We start from the raw sequence: 12,654 nt of genomic DNA, 5'->3' as shown, positions 1-12,654 counted from the left end.
ACCATCAAAGTCTATTCCATTTCTTGCAGCAGTTTCAGCAGTGCCACACAAACAGGAAGAAAGGCAGGAGCTGTGGAAAACCACTAAAGAACTCCTGCATGGAGACTGGTTTGGAATTCTGTTCTGGCGCCTCAACATTTCCTCCTGTAAGCAGGGCTGAACAACTTTTTTACGGGGACAGCTTCCACTGAAGTACTTCTAATTTAGGAGTTTTCCTCCTTGTCTAGAAATTCCTGCAGCCATGTACTTGTTTTTTATTCTGTTGGGATAGTTATGTGGTTGGCTTTATTATACACCTCTATAAGCCTACTGACAGGGCTACTGAGAGATCTCTTTAAAATTATGCTAATAATAACAAGCTGCAAAAGTAATTAATGAGTAGTTTCCTAACCTTTCTGCTGCAATGGCTAAAGAACATTTATTATATATCCCATTAAATTTTTAAGAAGTATCCAGAAGTCAGTTCTGTGACTAAACTCAAAAATATTAAGGTGCTACTTTGATCTGAAGAACGTTTCAACAAAAATGAAAAAGCTCTGTTTGAGGTCTGTTTGGAGATAAGGTTGCTGTTTCCCAATACTTTAAATCAGTTTTGCTTTTTAATTGCATTGTAATTAAGGAGGATGGATTTTGTTTTCAGTTCAAAAGTACCCTAATACAAGAATCCAGTCCACAATGATAAGGCTTGAAATTCAGAAAGTCGGAGGAAATTTCAGAGAAAACTAGGTGACATTAAGCAAAATATTCTCCCACTAAACAAGCCACTTGTTGCCTCCCCTTTTCTGACACAGATTTTAGACTACTGCAATATAGAATAACATTATTTTTTTTATAAAAGTGAAATACATTATGCTTTCATGATAAATATGTCAGGAATAGCAGAAACAAGATCGCTTGGTCAGATGTCACGGTCTATTTTCAGTAGAAGGTACTCCAGATCATGGGCCAGTTAAGGAATGTCAAGGTGCAGAGAAGACTGGCTGCTCTGAGGAGGGGTTGGCCCCAGACAAGCACAGCACAGGTCTCAGGTCAACCCAGGAGACAAGAGTGCAGGCCAGCACCTCTACAACATTGCACACAAGGACACCAGAACTGGGTCTGAGTTTAAAAGGGATTTCTGAGCCATAAGTGGGGTGAAAGTCCCAGATGAGGTTAGTCAGGTCAAGGACGGGCTGCACAATGTGTGCACACAGGACAACGACCACAAAATGTTTGGGAATTCCAGTAGAATCACAACAACCACTTGAGTTGCGCTGTACCATAGAAAACAAGACTGAATAGAATAGGTCCTTAAACACACAGAGATGGGTAAGGAATACATGCAGAAATAGCACAGTGCTCTCTGGTGGCGTAGTCTCAAAGCTCCCAGGTACAGGGAAGGCAGCATGATCCTGCAGGTAGCTAAAGGTCTGGGCATATACCCAAAGCTCTCTCTGGTTCACAATACACTGTTGGACAAGGGGTTTTGTTGACACGCTCCATTAACCCAAACCCTAGATGGAGATAGAAGTTGCAATGCCCTTGGAATTAGTATTGTATCACTGCAAATTATTAATAATATTGCTGTAATTCATACTTGTAAGCTAAGAGGTTTCCTCCCTTTTGGTACATTTGCTTAATGAAGCACATAGCTCTTCTTTTGCCAGTACACTTTCAATCTCAAATCCTGTCAAGCAGGATTTATGTGCTTTTGTTTCTAGTACAAAATGAGAAATACAAATCTACATGTTGTAGAACAATTCAGACAACTGTTGTCTCGCTGTTTACACAGCCAGAATTACATGCTAGTTTAGTCATTATTCAAAGTAACATTACCAAGTGAGAGAAAAATCAGTAATCCAAATTCTGTCTCAAGAATAATTACTTTCAGTAAGGCTTGTAGCTACTGTAATTAGGGCAGAAGTTTGTCCATAATGATCAAATATTTAGAAGGAAGTAAGAAACAGCTCCTGTTCTTTGTTTTCCTTGGGCTGTGATGTAGACTCAGGGGAATTGCCTATGTCAGAGAATTGTTTCTATTGAGAATTAGAGGATTTTACTAGATTTAATTACAGTGGATTTTCTCCCACACAGTAGAAGCTACAGAATGGAAAGTCAGTCATCTGCTTTTAAGCAGGATCATCATAGTTAGAGATAAAAAAGGACAAATTATTGAGCTCATCCTCTTGAAAAGGCTACAGTTCCCTTATGTAGGATATACTGGATATATTACGCTTATACTCCATGGAACAGCAGCTAAAAATCCATTTAATAGAGAGGGGCTGACCCTTCAAAAATGGATTGCATAGAATTTTGTAACATTCAGATCTTTCATTCAACACAAAATGTTCTCATATTTTTAGTTACTTACACTGTCATTTCTAGGAATACTATTTTACGGTTTTCGAGCTTTGAAATATTTCTCTCATGAAGACAACTTCTATGGTAAAGAATCCAAGCCATGCTAAAAATGCATTAAAAAATAGTGCCCACATTTTAATGTAAAAGAAAAGCATTTAACAAAATCTCAGCAATACTATCCAGAAATATGGAGTTAGATGTTTTAAAACTTTGCCGGAAGTTATTGCTGATGGCATAAATACTCGGCAGGTAGTAGCACAGTTAGCATGTTTCTCTGCGTTGTGCAGAAAATCTTCCATTTGACTGCATTGTATTCCCTAATCAAAGGGAACAGTTTATCTTACTATTGACAGATCATTTAGAGGAGATTGCTTTGTCATCAGACATCAGAAATAAAATCTCTCTAAAATAAAAGAGTTTCAGGCTGTTAAAAGAATATGAGCTTTGCCTTTTGGACTTTTTTTTAATTTTAAATCATGCTGTGAATATGTAAAATGTATTCACTTTTCTTATACAAGATGGCAGGCTCCAGACAGCCTAGAGTCTAAATATGGTATTTCTGTTATGGAGCAGAGGTCTGCACATGGTCATCCCTCCATGGGAGGCACAGTTTTTGACACAAGGCTTGAACATTCACTGCACTGAGGTTTTTTTCCTAACTAGCTTGTCTGCAAGTACCTGTTCTCTTCTGCAGAAGACTGCTAAAGGTGTGATCATCCGGAAAACATCCTACTTCCAAAGGACTGCCCCTTGGCACAACAATCTGCTGTTAACACTGCTCTGGCAACTTACAGGGGCCACTGCTGCCCATTAGCAGCACATATACAAGTCTCTCTTGATTGAATATTAGAAGTTTGCAAGCCATCCTGCTGGCTCACAGCACATTAAGACATTGATCTGCAATCTCATCTATGGCCAAATTGCAGGTTACAAACTAGTTTAGACAAGTTGCCTACTCTGTCTTGCAGATGTGCCTGACCAGGGCCACAGATAACCATGAAGAACTTGCAGGCAGACACAGAAGCAAGATGGCACACATTTTGTGGAACTCTCTAAGTTCTGTGAATTGATGAGTATGTGGAATTTGAAACACTATTAATTATATTAATTATAATCATATATCTATTAGTAAAAGTCTCTTCAGTTAATGTAATAAATTAGCAGTGCCTTTATGTTGTACTTCTTGCTCTCTATGTATTTAACACATAGAAGGTGTCATCTCTTTGATGATCATCTGCTTGCAGGACAACTTACAGGAAGCTTTAAGGAGTGCAAGTACTTGCTCAGATGTATTTTGTGTTCAGTAACACATGCAGTAAAGGGAAGAGAACTACATAAACAACCCTGAAGCAGTGCTTTTAAAATGCAACCTAAACTTCAGTCAGCTTAATAAACAAATTCTCAAATATAAACTCTTACTTTGATTTGCAATTATGCTTTTTAGAAACATTATTTACATCAAAACTTTTAATGCATGTTGTCCAACTATCTTTAAGAAAACATGCAGGCTTCTTTTTTGTGTGTTTATTTTGATCTTTTGATTAACAATAAAGGAAACACAAAATGTTTTGTGCAAAGAGTTTTGATTTTAGAAGCCTGTTTTTCATTTAAACAAAACTTCATCTGAAATACTTTCAGAGAGAACTGATACAAATAAATTTGCAGACAAGGGACCACTACCCTTTAGAACAATTTGAAGAGAAGAAGTTAGGTATATCTCAAGCCAGAATGATAACAAACATTTGCCTTTCAAAAATCCACAGTGAACAAATAAATGCATAAGATGAGAGTAATTTATGGTTGTAAGTTCTTCAGGTGCCAAATCAAAATAGTTATTCTTCCTGGTTCTTGTAACAAGGCTTATTGGGAACAATCATTTTCTGGAAATTGAGACAGAGACAGCACAATTATACTACAGAAGGCTGACAAAGGTCTCAACTCTTCCCAGGCTTAGACATGAGCCAAGGGCAGCATCATTGTTTTACTCCAGGTTCCTGCATTTGCAGTTAGGGAGAAGAAAAGCATACAAGGAGGACACAAAGAGCAATGAAAAAGCTGGCCACTAAGCCATGCTGTACTCGGGCTCAAAAACATCCCTCTACACAAAAGGGGAAATAAGGTCTCTCTGGACTTCTCGTTCTTACTGGGAGAAGTTCCTGCTTTAAGCAACGATCTCATTATACATCGTTCGCTGCAGGGAAAACAAAGTGGTCCCTGGAAGGAGGGACAAAGGAGAAACTTTCTGCTGGCCAGCCTAAGGACACCCTATGGGCCTTGTGGCACCGGACCTCCCCTGCTCACAGATGCTATACAAATTCAATTACACTGAGGAGGGCTTCAGTCAAACCCCACAGTATGCCTGAAGCCTGGCTCAGAAATGCAATTACTTCCATATTCCATTACGAAAACAGCCATACTTTCATGGGCCTGAAGCTAGCACATATTCAGGGCTTCATTACATCTACTCTCTCTAAATGTTTCTCTTAATTATGTTTGGTCCCTAAGAGAAGCTTGAGGCCTTCCTCATTTGCTCTCTTTTCCACTATGGTTGGTTTAATTCCCAAAGCAAAAGACTGAAATGGGATGGGAAGACACAACAAGTAAACAAATATTCTTCCAAATGCACAAACTTTTTTTTTATTTTTGGTGGTGTTAGAAATGCCATATTAACAGCAGCGGCATGAAGACTAGTGCAGACACATATTCACAGACTGTATGCTTTGTTTGCTCTAGGCAGAACGAACAACAGTCCCAGTCCCCCAAGCACACTTTTTGCATCTGGCATACCACTAACAAGATATGTGAATTATCGGAAGCTGGAAATTCTGGCATACATCTTTTAGATACAAAACACTATGCATCAACTCACTTCTCTTGTGTAAAAATGGGCTCTACAATTAAATAAAAAGAACTTCCTGTACACTTACAGAGGTGGTGGCACTTCTTTAAGGATTGTTACAAAAGCTGTACTTCTCAGATGCTGGGAACACTGGAAATAAAAGAGCAGAAAAGAGAATGTGTTAACCCTCATGTTTTCATGTTTCAGTCTGAGTAATTAATATTGGTGTTTGTCCAGGTATCACTGAGATACCAACTGGTCATGGAAATGGTGGTCCCCACAGTCATCCTCAGATTCTCTCCATATGCATGATCCCGAATTCATAGTGAAGAACCCATTTATTTCAGTGGGATTGAAATGTGTTTCTTGGGTATCACCAACAATACTATTATGCCAGAGTTAATACTACCAGCAGACTGCACTGGTGACAGGAAAATCACATACTGCAATGTACAGCTGATGCTGTTCAGGGAATGCAAGTTTCATAATAACTTTACATGTTGTCTACTATTTAGAAAATCACATTCTAAATTTCTAAAAGATCTTATTCAAATTTTCCCCTCATCCTGAGATGCTCTAATTGACACCTGAAGTATGCATGGTGTTGAACACACCACATCTTGGCTCTAACCTGTCAGCTAACTCAGCTCACATGAACTACAAGCAAACTTTTGCTAGACGTGAACACTTCTGCCTCTTTTCTCTGGCTCCAGCGGTGTTTCGCAGCTACCACTGCCCACGCTTCGCAGTTGTTAGCAGCACCATCGCGCCCTCAGCACACCCATCTGCTTCCCGGCACGCAGGGCCGGCGCCGCCGCCCCGCCCTGCGCTGCCTCAGCCCTCTCGCCAGAGGAGGCGCCCGCCGCCGGCGCGGCCCGCGGCTCTCGCGGGAAGATGGCGGCGCTCGCGAGAGGCGGGTGGCGCGGCTGCCCGTAGCTATGGCAGCGGGGGATGAGCGCGCCCGGCGGGACCCGCGCGCGGGGACAGGTAGGGATTGAAACTGCTCCTGGGGTGCTGGGGATTCCTCTCGTCCCGTCCCGTCCCCTCAGGAGAAACCGCGGCCAGACCCAGCTGTTCACTGGCTGCTTGACCGTGTGCCCGGAGCCTCGCGGGTGGCGACCCCCGCTCTGTGCAGCGGCGCAGCCCCCGCCCCCCTCGGCCGGGCCGCAGCGAGGTCGGTGCGGGACTCGGCCGGGCCCGGATCCCGGCCCGACCGCCGGCGGGACTGTGAGTGAAGGGCTTCTCTGCTCTGCACGCCCTCAGAAGAGAAAAGGAGCAGCAGGAACGAGAAAAAGAGAATACTAGAGGCTAAACAGGTATTTTATTAGCGGGGGTCTTTGAAATAATAAGGGATGTTGCATTATTTGGTTAATGATTCAGGCGTGATCACCTGCCGTCAGAAGTTAAACTTGCATAGGAGCTGCTGTTGGTTAGAAGAACCTCCTCAGTATTTAATTTACTATGTTGGTCTAAGGTAGGCAAAACCATGTGCTTTTTTTTTTTTTTTTTTTTTTTTTTTTCTTTTAAAAGAAAGCAGAAACTCTTTGCTTTTCCAGGGTCGGATTTCTTTTGAAACCTTTCTTTCAGTAGAGGGATTATGGGTGGACATTCATGAGGATTACAGACATAAATAGAAACCATAACAATATACACCCTCTGCTTTCAAAAAGTTGCAGGCACAATGGCTTTCTGGTCTTTCAGCTACGTTAACTTGTTGTGGGTATTGTAATGGCTGATCGTGTGTGTGAAAAAAAATTCAAAAAGCTTTTCAGATTTCAGAACAAATTCTGAGTGTTTTAATCATGGAAAAAAATATGCATGTGAAAAGGAAGGGGTAATAGTTGTATATTTCTCATGCAGTTCGAAAGAAAGACGAAAGACGTATGTCCTGAAAAAAATCTCTCTAAGCTTGTGCCACTTTTCAGACTTGAAAAAAAATCTACAACTGAAAGGTTTTGTGCTGCAATATACTTGACATTGAATAGCAGTTTTGGAAAACAATAACAACATAGATAGTCTTGTGTTTGCTTCAAGAGGGAAGGAAAGTACTGCTGTGCTGAGAACTCAACTGGTGAGGTAACACATGACTTGAATATGATAGCTTTTAAAAATAATTAGAAAAAAGTATTATGGGCTGAAAAATATTTGTCAGCGTGTTGAAATCTGTTCTCATGTAGGAAGTGATAGAAATAGTAACAGTTTGACTAGATAGGATACTCTGTAAGTTCTCTTCCATCACCTCATCAAGCATGCTGCATATCATTCAGACCAAAATAAATAGGAGCTTTATTTTTTTGCTCGTTTGTTTCCTCCTCATCTGGTGATGTCACCTATGAAGTCGTTTGCCACAATGTTCTTGGGGTGCAGTGAGGAGTAAGGGTGTGCTTGATTTGTCCAGTGCAGACAAACTTACTGTTATTCCAGTGAATTTAGAAATTTTGGAGGTTTTTTTTTTTTTATGCTAGTGATAGCTGTAAAAACATTTCAGTTAATTTCTTTCAGGCATTGCAGGTAAGAAATATGTTAGTTCTTCTCTCTTTTCTGGGTTAAGAGTCTATTTTGAGACTATAGTCACAAGTTTGTTGAAAAGGATAATGCGAATTTAAATCCTTCTTTATCTAGTCTTGGAGATGTTATTAGGGATTAAGCCTTCTTAGGTGAGTTTTCATGGACAGTACATAGAAGAGAAAGTGTGTTTATTTCCCAATTTGTGGAACTTACCTTGAGAGTCTCATTGAGTTTGAGGGCTCTATAAACATACCTACGTAAAGAACAGTTGTGGCTGTCCAGAATCACTTTTGCTCCAACTATACAAATTGCAACAGATGATATAAAAAGAAAACTGACGTAAGAGGATGAAAGAATAATAAAAAGTCACAGCTATTGTTTGGTTTTGGTTATTTTAAATCTGCTTACCTAACTTCAGAACCAGCAAAAGTGTCTTATAATTAACATGCCTGTTGATACCTGTAGAACTTAGTAGTCTTTTCATTTTTTCTCATGCAGCCTTCTGAATACCTTATACATCCTTCATTTTCCTGACGTATGTTCCGCACACATTTATTCAAACAGTTTATTTTAATTTGTTCTCTGAAATACTTCTTGTTTGCTTTTTAATTTCTTTATTTTCTGTCAATAGTGGCTGCAGTCACAATTCCAGAGCCATTTTATATTCTGTCACTGAAGGTCATTCCCTAGAAAAATATATGCAGTGCTTGATGGCAGAAAGGAACAGCACAAAATTTTATTACTAACTGTCAAAGAATTTTGATCAACATTCTTGGATTTCTCTGTTGGTCCTGTTAGCTGCAAGTCAAGTGATAGGCAATCCCTATCCATAGGATTTTGCCTTTGTCCCTCCATCTGTCGGGCAGCCCCATTCCCTAGGCTTACGCTCTGTGTGTGAGACTGCTGGGAGGAACCATCTCCTGGTGTAGTCTGGACACTTTCCAAGACAAGTGACACAATGTAGGAGGTCTCTTATTGTGTCTCTTGACATGCAAGTTTAATGCGCAGTTTATTTCTTCTCTTTTTCTGTTATGTTACTTGATGCATGGGATTTCTTGTTCTGTGACTGGGGAAGGTTGGATTTGGGTGCATTTCACCAGCCACTGTCTATGGAACACAGGTCTAATATTTGGCCAAACTAGGATACAACTTGGCTACGCTACCCTGGTTTTATAGCAATAGACCATATACCAGCTCAATTACTCAGCTTGCAGAATTTATGTACAATCATTCAGCTGGGAAGTTAACCTGTTGTGCCTTTCATAAAGTTACAGTAAGTGTTTTATATCTGGAGTTATTGGAAAAGGAAGGAAAAGCTTCAGTTTATCAACACCTTAGTAAAAAACAAGGAACCTACAAGGAAGGCAAGAGGCTCTTACTTTTTTGATACTTTCCAAGATTTGTGAGTTGTATGTATTCTATTGTAATCTTAACTATTAGGAGTAACATTTCATGTTCATAGAGTATAAAACTTACAGTAGATTTCGTTGTCTAGTGCCCTAAGTTTGTGAGGTAAAGGTGATCTTAAAGGTACTGCGTTAAAAGTTGGTGTGTCTATTCACTCCTGTAGCAATTACTGCTTAGTAAAATGGAGAACTCTGGTACCTGCTGAGTGTTTAATGTGATTGCTCCCATACTAGTAAGAGGCAAAGGAAAGGGCTAGACGTGGTTTTGAGGCTTAAAACCACTTTTGTTCATATTGTGAAAGCACGTGGAAAATGATGTACTGTTATGGCATAATCCATACTTATTCTATCTAACATAATTTTGAAGAAATACTGTAAAAATATGACTTCTCTAGTATTACTCACAATAACTTGTAAATGGATCCATTTCTGAATTAAACCTGTCTGCAAGTAATACAGTTCTTAAATGTTGCTGCTACAAGTATTGTTTAAACATTTTGATTACAAATACATCATAACAACATGGAAAGTAAATTTGATATTCCTTTTATAGTGTACTGTGGCTATTTTCTTCAAAACCTTCAACCTTAAGAAATGCACCTTTGAACAAGGTATCTGAAGAGATCTTTAAGCAGCACTGTGAAATTTCAGCTTTAAGACCTGCGTATTGGTGTCTCTTCTTTCTTGTCTTTTCTTAATAAAACTTCTGAAAGCTTTGTACTTGTACAGAGGAAATTATAATTGGTATCTGAGAATCAGAAGTAACCTTTATCCACAGAATGATGTGTTGTGCTACTAGTGGTATAATTTTCACTGTTCCTCTGGCGCTCTCCAGAGTCTCTGGTCTGGAGATGGTACCTGAGGAGGAAGAGGTTACTTCTGTTTGTTCATATTTTTGTTACGTTGCTGGGGTTGTTTTCAGACATGCAAATTGTCATGTTGAATTTTGAGTTTGATGAGAACAGAACTGATCCTGACAAATCAATTTGCAAAGGCCAGGGCTGTCAGATGATAATAGCTTGCCTTCGTTACCGACCAGTTTAGATCTAAACCAATGACCTAGAGGTGAAAAGCTCAGTATTATATTACGAATCCTCTGATCTATCCATATGTCCTCTTGTTTAAAGTCCCTGTAGTTGTCTTAAACAGAACATGCAGTAAATATTGAGCATCATTTGCACTTGTAAATATTAGAACAGTGTCCATTCCAGTTGTCTGCTGTGCGTGTGAGGACACTGCAGTTAAATATAGTAACAATTTCTTACACTCTCTGGCTTTTCATGAGAAATCTTCATACAAATCCAACCATATGGCAAAACCCAGCATTATCCTAAAACCATTAACAAAGAACCTTTTGCTGCCATTAACAGGAAAATAAATCTACAGCTCTAAGTAGCATACTGGGAGTTACTAATAACATCAGGCTACTGCTAAGAAAATGAACTTAAATAAAATATCATTAGGAGCTGAGTCATCCCACCAACACTTCTCCATGTTGTATCCAGGTTAGTTTTTATCTATGAAAGCCTTTTCAGAGTATATTGTCTTTATTACTCATCTACTTTTTTCTTCATTGAGTATCTTTAATGCTGTAAAAAAACATAATGGAAGACCATTTGCATGGATTTCATAAAATAGATTAAAAAATATTTGAAATGTGCAGACAGGCACTCACAAACTATTTTCTCATTGATTCTGAGGTAAGATTTTCCTAGGCAACCTACTGAACAGGAGGAGGTCAACAAATGTAAATACTTGGGCAAGTGATTCTTAGTTTCTAAGGCTATTAAGACAAGTTACTGTCTACAAGTCATAGTTTCTGTGAGCTACAGAAATAATAAAATTAACATTTGTATGTATTTGGATTGTCTTTTTATCTCCTCATCCCTTCTCCTCCAATCCTTAATCTCATTCTACTTCGTATCAACAACTACTGCTGTGTCTGTACTGATTGACCTGCTGTCAAATCAAATATAAAGAGGTGAATTTTCCTACTTTCCCCTCACTATGAGAGCAAATTAGATCTTTTTCCTCTACCTGACCATTAATTTTTGTGTAGTTTATAGGAACATAATTATTTTTGAGATCTCTGGGGGTTTTTATTTCAAAATGCTGAAAATTGGCCAACTGATTCAAAAGGTGTTGGAAGGAAACCTGTTTTAGTCAGATGTTTCTGTGGGCAACAAAAATAAATTACTGCCTAGTTACTAATGAAACAAGGCATATGATTATGCTGTCTGATGTATCCTTGGTCCCATTTGTTTTCTCCCCCATTTTCAGCTAGAGAATCCCTCTTGGAGCAGTATTTTCCTTTTTGCATTTCTAGTAGACAGGATGTGAGCGGTATCTCTTTTGTAATTTTTTTCCCCCCACTCCTTTGGTGGCACTGCACTCATCTTCCAAGGCTTTTGTCATTGAAAGAAAAATGGCTGAATCCTTGGGGGTTTTTGAGAATTGGAGAAATTAAGGTTTTAAAACTCAGAGATAGAATTTATGAGTGTTTCCTTCTTTTGAGTATCTCTCCAAACCTGCAATTATGCCATTTTATGTTATTTTGGTTTTGTTTTTTTGTTTTTTTAGATGCAGATAAGGCATCACTGAATTGTGGTTGTCTGTTAAGTGTGACAGAATATGAACCCTGGTGATCTTTTAATTATTTTGTAATAGACTCTGGCTAGTTACATTCTGCTATAATTGATTCGATGAGTTCATTTGATCAAGCATACAGTCCTTGAATTTGAAGGCTAGAAGTCTGGTTTTTGGAATTACTTTTCCCTTTTGTCTTTTACAACTCTGAAAATTCAGGCAGTTAAGCTTCAGCTGCTTTCCCATCCTATTTAAATTGGAACAGTGAATGTGGGTAGATATCTGTTTTTAGAATGTAGTCAAGCTTGCTAGATGGTATAAACCATTTAGTGCCATAAACTGACACAAAAGAGGGGATTTGAATATGTGCATTACAAATAAGCAGTAAGTAACTAGTAGTTCAAAGGTAGAAGCAGGTAGGATGAACTGTAATAATTAATAATCACACATTACTGTCTTGACTAGAATGCTTTTTTCGTGGGACAGTTTGGTTCACCAAAATTTATGCAGAGGTACACACTGCATTGTTGTGTATGTGGTGGAAACAGTTCTCATATGAGAAGCCTGCAGGGAATCAAGGGGAAATTAGCTTTTTTTTCTTTTTTTTTTTCCTCCCTATCTGCTTGTTTGTTTCTAATACTTGGTGAAAGTAAATCAGTATTTGTAGTAGATAATGTTTGGTGGATGTAATTCTTATGGTTTCATTTTTTAAAAATGGTATGTAGCTTATTACATTTTGAATTTTGAAAGTAATGAATGGACTAAAAATATGTAAGAGTGATTCAGATGTGGGAGAATGTTTGAAGAGGAGGAATCTTCTGTAAGTATTTCCACAAAACATGGAAATAAATGTACTCTGGGAAATCAGTAAAGTGTGTCACAAAGCAAAGGATAGCAAAAGACTTTATAGTCCTCTGGTTTGTATTGCCAGTACAATGAACTTATAAATGGATCAATAAACAACAGCTAATGCAT

At 38.7% G+C, this 12,654-nt stretch overlaps 1 protein-coding gene and 1 long non-coding RNA gene across 6 annotated transcripts in view; one reads left to right on the top strand and one right to left on the bottom strand.

Moving 5' to 3' along the window:
* Positions 1-3,923: 3,923 nt before the first annotated feature.
* Positions 3,924-5,970, bottom strand: LOC116446988. The gene is made up of 3 exons (XR_004241465.1): positions 5,811-5,970; positions 5,268-5,329; positions 3,924-4,220 (listed from the first exon to the last, which is right to left on the bottom strand). It is a non-coding gene; the product is annotated as an uncharacterized LOC116446988 (long non-coding RNA).
* A 96-nt stretch (positions 5,971-6,066) lies between these two features.
* USP54 (ubiquitin specific peptidase 54) overlaps positions 6,067-12,654 on the top strand; it is a 98,739-nt gene continuing 92,151 nt past the window's right edge. For 3 of the 5 annotated variants that reach the window (XM_032117098.1, XM_032117100.1, XM_032117099.1), the window contains exon 1: positions 6,069-6,495. The gene's annotated coding sequence lies outside the window, so the exon portion shown is untranslated. Of the gene's footprint in view, positions 6,496-12,654 lie in introns of all 5 variants that reach the window. The other 2 variants (XM_032117102.1, XM_032117096.1) reach the window with 2 other exon arrangements.

The sequence above is a fragment of the Corvus moneduloides genome, chromosome 8 (assembly GCF_009650955.1).
Source record: "Corvus moneduloides isolate bCorMon1 chromosome 8, bCorMon1.pri, whole genome shotgun sequence".
NCBI classification, from domain to species: Eukaryota; Metazoa; Chordata; class Aves; order Passeriformes; family Corvidae; genus Corvus; species Corvus moneduloides.
Note: the sequence above shows the minus strand (reverse complement) of the source record. Positions and strands in the feature narration are given on the sequence as shown.